Below are 9,259 nucleotides of genomic sequence, written 5' to 3'. Positions count from 1 at the left end.
ACTTTATCAAGTAAAGGGATGTGGTTGAAAATTCTATCCTTTTGCATTTGATTCATATTAAAATAATTACTGTAGCACAAGGCAAGAAAGGAATTAAGCAAGCATGAAAGAAGTCAGCTTTTGAGAGAACAGAAGTATAAATCTGAATTAAAATCATACCTTTGGAGAAGGTTATTAAAACTGTTTTAAGTTATAGTCATCAGGCATTTCACTGCCACAGTCCCTGGAAAAGACGAAAGACTGGTAGGGATTTTGCAGGCTGAGCAAACTTTCCAAAGACTAAAGACTTAAACCCTCTTTTCCCCTAACCTTCCTTTTCATTTGACCGGAAAAACAAAGTTGAGAGTTTAGAGTCCCAGGCAACATTCCCTTAACTTTGTAATTGTGGGTTGGGAACTGCCATTTGTCTCCTTGGAGAACAAAACATTCCCCAAACTAAGGATTCTCAAATTATAGTGCTAAATGATTTCAAAATATTTGAAAGGCTATTTAAAAAGTAAATCAGTGTAGCTATTTTCTGTAGTAATAAGTAATACCCAAATGTTTATAGAATTTAAATTTGGAAAACTGGAAAAGAGGTAAAGAGCACCGTGATTGAAATCCAGTCCCTAATAGGAGGGAACAGCTGTTTCTCTGACAGCCTGAGAAGCAATTCATGTCCCCCTCCAACCTTGACCCTCATCCCTTTCCCCCAGCTAACATCAGGGGAGCAGAAGAGAATCGAGCTCAGAAGCATGTGGAGGCTGATGTTACAGGAGACCCAAATATCCCAAACTGCCGTCAAAGCATGCGGTATAGTTGTAGCTGACCGACTAAACTGGGGCTTCACACTGATGCGATGCTTTGGCACTCTGCATATACTAGTTTGATATTTTCTTCCTTCCTTGATACTCCATGTTGCTGGCCTTTTTAAACCTCCATGAGCTTGGTTGTCTCAAGTTTTTTTTGTTTTTCAAAGCTCCGGTGTGTGTTCCAAATGAAAGGCACCAAATTATCATGTCTTTTTCTTGAAAGGGCAAGTTTACTGTGCTTCACAGCATATTTGCTGTGGTGTTACTTTGTTTTAGTTGTGGTTGCAACTTAGCGTGGCAACATTGCCTATTTTATTTTATTTTATTTTTAATTCAATTTGATTTTATTCTCTTGCACTGATCCTGTCTTTTTGGAGGAAATTGACACCAAAGCCAGGCTGATAGTTGGTTCTTCAGTGAGAGTAGCTCACACTCTCCTCTGGGAATGTAGGAAATGGATCAACTCTAGTCTCTCTGAAAACCAGTCAGGCATTTGCAGACAACCTGCATCTGTTATCAGACAATTAAGAGAAAAGGATTGAAGTCTTTTGGGTTGAAAAGTCTAATGCATTGAAGTTGCAGCCTTGACCTTTTAACTGGAATCACTGAAATATTCTTCCCTCCCTTAACTGGGTGCTTTATCAAAAGCTAATCTATCACAGGGATGACAGATTCAGGACAAGGGCCACCCCTGGCTCTCTCCAGCAGTTCCCTGGATGAAGTACCCTGCTGTGTGGTGGTTAACGCACTAGAGCTCATCAGCACCTGAAGATTCACAACTGTACCCTGAGGCCAGGCTGTAGTCCTGGCAACTGAGCCTGACTGATGGGGAAGAGGGAATCCCTCCTGACAACAGCCATTTCTTCTAAGAGGCATCTTCCTGCCTGTCTGGCAATGAAAACACTCTATTTTGTCATGGAGTCTGTAGACTGCTCTTTGAAACACAGATTTTCTCATTTGTTGAGATTAGGAATCAGGTGTTTGTGAAAAAATGGAAATCTGCTTTCCAATAGGTGATTTTAAGATTTATATAGCACAAAAGTAATGCAATTTCAGTAGACATCATTAGAAACCCACTGACTCTGAGACATTCAAACATTTGCTTACTATAGCGATCTCTTGAATGGAAACATTTTGCACGATATTTTCTTGTTTATGTATGAGAATCAGATATAGATCAAATCAAATAATAACCAACCAAATAGCAGATTATAATATTGAATATATTGCTACTCTATTTCAAGTTATTTATTTAAATTAGGATGGTATCATCTTTAAGCGGTACGTTAGATTGCTATGATTGCCATAACAAAGTATCATGGATTAGGTGGCTTAAACAGCAAATTTTCCCATGATTCTGGAGGCTATAACTATGAGATCAAAGTGTCAGCAGAGTTGATTTCCTCTCTCCTTGACTTGTAGATGACCGTTGTCTCCCTGTGTCTTCACATCATCTTCCCTATGTACTTGCATGGGTCCTAATTTCCTCTTCCTATAAGGGCACCAATCATATTGGATGAGGTGTCACCTTTAAGACCTCATTTTAATTTAATCACCTCTATAAAGGCCCTATCTTCAAATACTCTCATTCTGAGTTACTGGGGATCAGGACTTCAACATACGAATTTTTTTGGGGGGGGGTGGTTGGGTGGCACAACTCAGTCCATAACAGGAGGTATTAGCAAGAAAATATATTTGCAACGTGCGTAAATGTATTGAAGCATATTACATGCCAGGCAATGGGATAACTGTTTTACATACATTATTATTTCACATGCTTCTTACAATGATCTTAAAATCTAGATTATTAGAATCTCTATTTTTACAAAGGAGAAAATTTGGGCTCAAAAATTAAATCAGTTTTCCGAAGTTTTAGAGAAGGAACTGTCAAAACCAAGCCTGTACACTGTGTCCACAACGTGTGCAGGTGACCATTATGCTCTTTTGCAATGTATCCAAGGTCACAGAGCTGGTTGGCAGCAAACGCAGGCCTCCTAATTGCCAGGGCGGCATTCTATCTCACTCATATGCAAATGATATTAGACAAATGTACTTTTCACTACTCTGATTATACAAAACGAGGATATCATGTTGCCCTGCGTTAGCTAGGCTGTTTTATTTTTCAAGGGATAGAGAATATTGAGCATGATGAGATTTTAAAAACCATCAATGCTTTGCTTATTAACTCAGTTAATTAGGGCTACTGAAAGAATGTATACAAGTAGGATGACCTACCATCCCGATGTGCCTGGAACTGAGGGCTTTCCCAGGATATAGGAGGTTTTGTATTAAACCTAAAACAGTCCCAGTTTTGGAAACAGAAAACATTTCAGAAGCAGAAAATATAGGGGAACTGTCTCAAGCACCATAGTGTCAGGTCATATGGAGAACTGGATTATCAGTTCAGACACAAATGCTAAAGATTCCTGAGAGATCGAATATACAAATGGACAATGGCCAGATCATGTATAAAAACAGACCTCTGACCCACACTGCAGCAAGTTGCCCTGGAAACCAACCCTTTGTCTGCAATAAACAACCCAGGAAGCCCACCTGTTCTAAGTCACACTTGCAGGAAGCCAGATTGCTATCTCTAGCACAGTTTAGGATGCTAAACAATAACTTTTGTAATAATCAGTCCAACATGGCTGGGACCTGCTTAATAACTGACAGCTTCCCTAATTTTTGTTCCTGCTTCCGACTTAGAACCAGTTAGAGAAAGAGAAGTACCCACCCCTAACCAACCCCACAGGGTGGCCCACTTCTAGTTAATCTGCCTATGGCTTCCCCATAGAAGCCAACAGCCTCCAATCAGGGCACAGCTGAAGCCTCCCCTTTTGTCCACTACAGAGCTTTCGCACTCCTCTACCTGCCTTTGAGCCTCTGCCCCAATTCAGGTGACAGTAGCAAACTCCCTTGCTATAGCAAGCTCAGAACAAGCAAGAGCCTTTTCTTGTTCTCATTTGGTTGGCCTTTGGTTACGTCCACATTCCATCAACAGTACACATCTTTCACTGTCTATGCCAGCGTTCCACCATTTTGGTGACTCAGCATTTTGCCTCTACTGCTCTTACCTCTCTATTGCCACTGAAAACAGCCTCTGTTACCTGGCGGTCTCAGGCTTCTGTTTACTGCCTTATTTCTGCATCTTTCAGGTTCTTTTCTTTTCCATCTCCCTGAGTTAAACTCCCTGAGAGAGAGAGAGAGAGCATCTGACTGCAATACACATGAAGTGCCTAGGGAGCGTCCTTATTATGCATCATTACGGCTCCCCAGCTCATAAGCTACTGGCCAAGCTATAGATGACTGCCTTTGGCCAATTAGCTGTACTCATGGTAACACCATCACGTGATACAAAGTTTGGTAACTTATGCATAAAGGATTATTTCATTCAAAAGTGTCTGTGCTGGGGCTTCCCTGGTGGCACAGTGGTTGAGAGTCCGCCTGCCGATGCAGGGGACGCGGGTTCGTGCCCCGGTCCGGGAAGATCCCACATGCCGCGGAGCGGCTGGGCCCATGAGCCATGGCCGCTGAGCCTGCGCATCCGGAGCCTGTGCTCCGCAACGGGAGAGGCCACAGCAGTGAGAGGCCCGCATACCTAAAAAAAAAAAAAAAAAAAAAAAAGTGTCTGTGCTTATGGCCCTACTTAAAGTGTACATTTCTAAAACTGGCCAATAGCAATAACCTTAACAAGGGTTATATCTGAAAATGATATTTGATCCTTACTGAAAAGTCAAAATCCAGAGATTGGGTTTAGAAAACTATCCCAGGAAAGAGGCCCTAGTGGGCCTGGGGCGGCTAAGAAGGCCTTTCTGTATCACTCACCACTCTGCACAAGACATTGTCCTATTTCAAGATTTCTATCATAAATCTTTTCTGAGTCTTGCTGTTGGGTTAAGAAGAGTATTGCTGTGGGCCACTGCTGTGTTCACAAAGCTGTTGCTTGTGTAAATTCTCTTTTCATCGTTAGAAGTAACCACTGGTAACCTCTGGGGGCTTCAAAACTTCCCACCAGCTACTGAATGACCATATCAAATACATCAACATGCCTACAGGGAAAGTTCCAGATTGGATGAGGTTAAACATCCTTAAGCTGTCCTGATTCTTTCCCTCCTGTATTTTACCTTTCCTGTTGCTGTACCGCTGTCTCTTTCCAGCCTCCTGGCTAGGATGGCCCCTGTCATCTGCACACAGCATCCTCAGGACATGTTATACTGCTCCCCTCGTCCTCACTGTCACCAAGTCAGAAAAATGATTTCATCTTTTAGTTAATCTGAGGCAGCGTTCGTCTTTGACTCTAGCATAGAATTGGCTGACACAGAAAGCATAGATTTTTTTCCCTTAATCTGACTAAACCTAATCCCATGCTTCTTAGCTAGATACCGCACCTTGGTTTTTTTTTTGTCATTAATCCCACTCTGAGTTTGCTACAGTAAATTAAACACATTTGGATGAGCACTGTTAAAAATATGGTGATGGTCTCTCCCAAAGTTGATTCCAACTAGCATCTCCTAGGTTTGGGGGGATCCTGGGCCACTCAATCACTGTGTCCTCAGTTCTGCCCCTTCACTGGCCCCTGGGGAGGAAGATATTTCTCAGAGTGTCTGTGGGAACTCAAGCTTTCTATTCTTGAGCCATCATCATTTTATTAACTCCATTCATGGAGGACTCTGTGACATTGGGCCCCTAGATGTTCCGCCTTAAGCCTTCATCCACTCTGTACACTTGTATGATTCACTTGACACGCGTTCACTAGATAGTGAGATGCTAAGGTTCATTTCAACCTCAAAATAAGCTTATCTTCCTCACCTATTTCCTCTCTAAAAGAAACCTTTAGATCTTAGCTCATCAGATGAGAGAGGCTATCAATGAGTAACCAAACTCATGTAAACAGCTCTATTCACTGCCCCAGGTTCTGCTAGGTGACTCACCAATGAGAAAACTCTGAGACGTCGTTTTCTAAATTCCTGTAACCCTCACTGTTTTTTTGTTTGTTTTTTGTTTTTGCGGTATGCGGGCCTCTCGCTGTTGTGGCCTCTCCCGTTGCGGAGCACAGGCTCCGGACGTGCAGGCTCAGCGGCCATGGTTCACGGGCCCAGCTGCTCCGCGGCATGTGGGATCCTCCCGGACCGGGGCACGAACCCGTGTCCCCTGCATCGGCAGGTGGACTCTCAACCACTGCGCCACGAGGGAAGCCCCACCCTCACTGTTTTACAACAGCAAAAGGAATGATTCAGGAAAAGTAAGATGTTATTTTAGAATAGATTTGATCTCTGGCACGCAGTGTTGGCATCATTTAGACATTGCATTGATTAAACATACAGGGTTTTTGATTCACCCATAAGCATGTTCTATAATTCTAAGATTTATTTTCTATTGGAAAATTTATTTCTATGGTCGCTTATATTTTTGCAATTGTCTTAATCAAAGAACATTCTGTGTTGCCACATTATCGTCTTAAGAAAGATTAGAGATCCATATTCTGATGAGTCAACGTAGCCAGTTGGCCAGTCAGAAATGATTTTGTGTCCAGCAGTGTCAGCTGTGACGAGTATTCATGTCAAAGGGCGGCCCTGAGCATGTGTGCAGCACGGTGGTGATCAAAGGAAATGTGTGGCATGCAAATGGTTAAAGGATGCCTTCTAAAGGTAAATTACACGAGTAGTGCTCTTATATCTGCTTCAACAGATAACAGCTTCTCTGCAATACCATCAGAATAATCCTTTAGTTTTACTGGAAATATAACTACCTACCTTGGTTTAACATTTGGATTTTCTTCTCAGGAAACATTATGGAATGAATCAAACTGATTGCAAAGATAAAGGCACGTGATCTGTTGAAGATCAGACAGGACACAGAATTTAAATTCTCTCACTTCCCCTGCTCTTCTTCAAACTAAGTTGCTTTTGCTTTACAATTTTAAAAGCAGGAGTAAAAGTGGTCAAGAATAGAGATTGTCGGGCTTCCCTAGTGGTGCAGTGGTTGAGAGTCTGCCTGCCGATGTAGGGGACACGGGTTCGTGCCCCGGTCCGGGAAGATCCCACGTGCCGCGGAGCGGCTGGGCCCGTGAGCCATGGCCGCTGAGCCTGCGCGTCCGGAGCCTGTGCTCCGCAACGGGAGAGGCCCGCGTACCGCAAAAAAAAAAAAAAAAAGAATAGAGATTGTGGTTCCTTAAGGGATGATATCCTGGGGAAAGTTTTTGAAGGTCTGGAAATGCCAAAATTAAGAAGTTTAGATTTTCTTCTTTAGGCCAGTCGTTTTTCGTCTTTCCCTCCCACCCTTCCTATTTCAATCTCTTCCTTTCTTTCTTTCTGTTATTTTTATCAAATATCAGAGCAGAGCCCTGAAGAAATGAAATGAAATCATACATGACTGCCTATTATTGGAAATAGATGAAATCAGGGAAGCTTCATCAAATGTGTGCTTCAGGGAGGAACTCTGTGACTTGCCTTGAGACGACTCCTGAGGTACCTCCGTGGCTCCATCTGGGGTTCTTTGAAATATAGATACAAATGGGAACTTTAGGTAACGGGGAGTCAGCAATGGATTTTTTTTAATTTAATTTTTTAACATCTTTATTGGAGTATAATTGTTTACAATGGTGTGTTAGTTTCTGCTGTATAACCAAGTGAAGCTATACGTATACATGTATCCCCATATCTCCCCCCTCTTGCGTCTCCCTCCCACCCTCCCTATCCCACCCCTCTAGGTGGTCACAAAGCACCGAGCTGATCTCCCTGTGCTATGCGGCTGCTTCCCACTAGCTATCTATCTTACATTTGGTAGTGTATATGTAAGTCCATGCCACTCTCTCACTTCGTCCCAGCTTCCCCTTCCCCTCCCTGTGTCCTCAAGTCCATTCTCTACGTCTGCGTCTTTACTCATGTCCCGCCCCTAGGTTCTTCAGAACCTTTTTTTTTTTTTTTAGATTCCAGTAATAGATTTTTGAGCTGAGAAGGCAAGCCCGTTCCTAGATGTAAGCCCTCTCTGGGGCACATGTTCTCTTTTGTAATGTGGAGATAATGAAAACGTCCAGAGAGGTTGCAATGATTAGAAACAAAGTACTTGGCACTGTGCCTGGTGTGTAGGTGTTCAAATAAATGTAATTGCAAAGTTAACGATCATGACGATGATAATGAAAACAGAGGGTGTCCACGGGCACCAAGTTCCAAATACCTAAACTCTTCATGAGATCTATATTTGAGCTTGGATTTTTGTCTGATTCTAATACCAGGTTCTGAAGAGTACAGGCTAACACTCTACAGCTGATCTCGGAGAGACAGCAGTGAGCGGTCCTAAGAGAGATCTTAGTTCCCTGCCCAGGAATTGAACCTGGGAAGCCTGGATGAAAACCAGGACTCCTAGCCACCCGACCACCAGGGGCTAGAGGCTAGAAGCAAAGGGGCCCTAGCTCTTTCCCCCCTTTGAAAACAAGAATGTTTCAAGGAGGCAAAAAATATAAAAACAGGTACAAAGTTTATTATTAGAGACACAGCACAACGTATGGGAGAGCACACAGAGAAAGTTTACTTATTTAAGTCAGAAGTTAGCTAGGCAGAAATACACACCCGGAGAGGAGTGCGGGAGTCCTGAATGAGGGGCGCAGTAAAGAGGAGATTAAAATCCCTTATATGGGACAGTCCTTCCGGGTCTTTGTTTACATTTGGCCAATTATCTTGTTTCTTTTTTCACCTGACTGGTCCCAGGACCCTCCCCGACACACGTTCGCAACTTTTTGCTAAGATGGATCCCACCGCAGAGGCCTGGGGGTGCATGTCCACACGTATCATGGGGTGGTGGCCTCTCCCTTTTTGACCCCCCCAAGGAGCCTTCCTGCGCATGTGCAGACAGGGAAGCGTTCCTCGACCTCAGGAGTGGTCATCTTATCTCTTTACTTCAGCAGAGCTCAGCTTCTGCCACTAGCTTTGTCCTTGGAGCGTCTGGGGGAGAACAAAGCTTCCATTTTACTCCACCTGACAAACGCCAGCTGCCAGCCCAGGGGCCCATCTATCTCCTACTTCACAGCCATTATGAGGAGTCACCACCTGTGTACTTCTGGCTGGTCCTAGGATATCTAGGGATGCTCTTCTACCTGAGGCTTTCCTGAGTTGTGAGATAAGCTGCTCTTGAAGCTGACTCTCTGCGGGTCCCCTGGCATGCCTCCACTCTGGTCTGAACCTGGTATACCCGAGGACGAAGCGACGAACTCCCTCCTCCCCACACTCAGCATGGCGCAGCTCCAAGTATTTTCTACTCCAGGTGGACTCCTGCAGCCAGGTAACTCTGCTCCAACTCTGGAGCTCTGGGAAAAGCAGCTAGTTACACTCTTTTCCCTAAGACTCCCCAGGGGTCATTTTATGGATAAAATGCTTTTGAATTGTGTCATAGCTATGTGCATATTATCTGTGGACATTCACCTTTTATGAAAGGGTGGATTCCAAGCGCTGGATTAGATAGGCATTGAAAAT

The sequence above is a fragment of the Aethalodelphis obliquidens genome, unplaced genomic scaffold (genome assembly GCF_003676395.1).
Source record: "Aethalodelphis obliquidens isolate GAN/ISIS:26980383/991018 unplaced genomic scaffold, ASM367639v1 scaffold17, whole genome shotgun sequence".
Classification (NCBI taxonomy): domain Eukaryota; kingdom Metazoa; phylum Chordata; class Mammalia; order Artiodactyla; family Delphinidae; genus Aethalodelphis; species Aethalodelphis obliquidens.
This window is presented reverse-complemented; position numbering follows the sequence as displayed.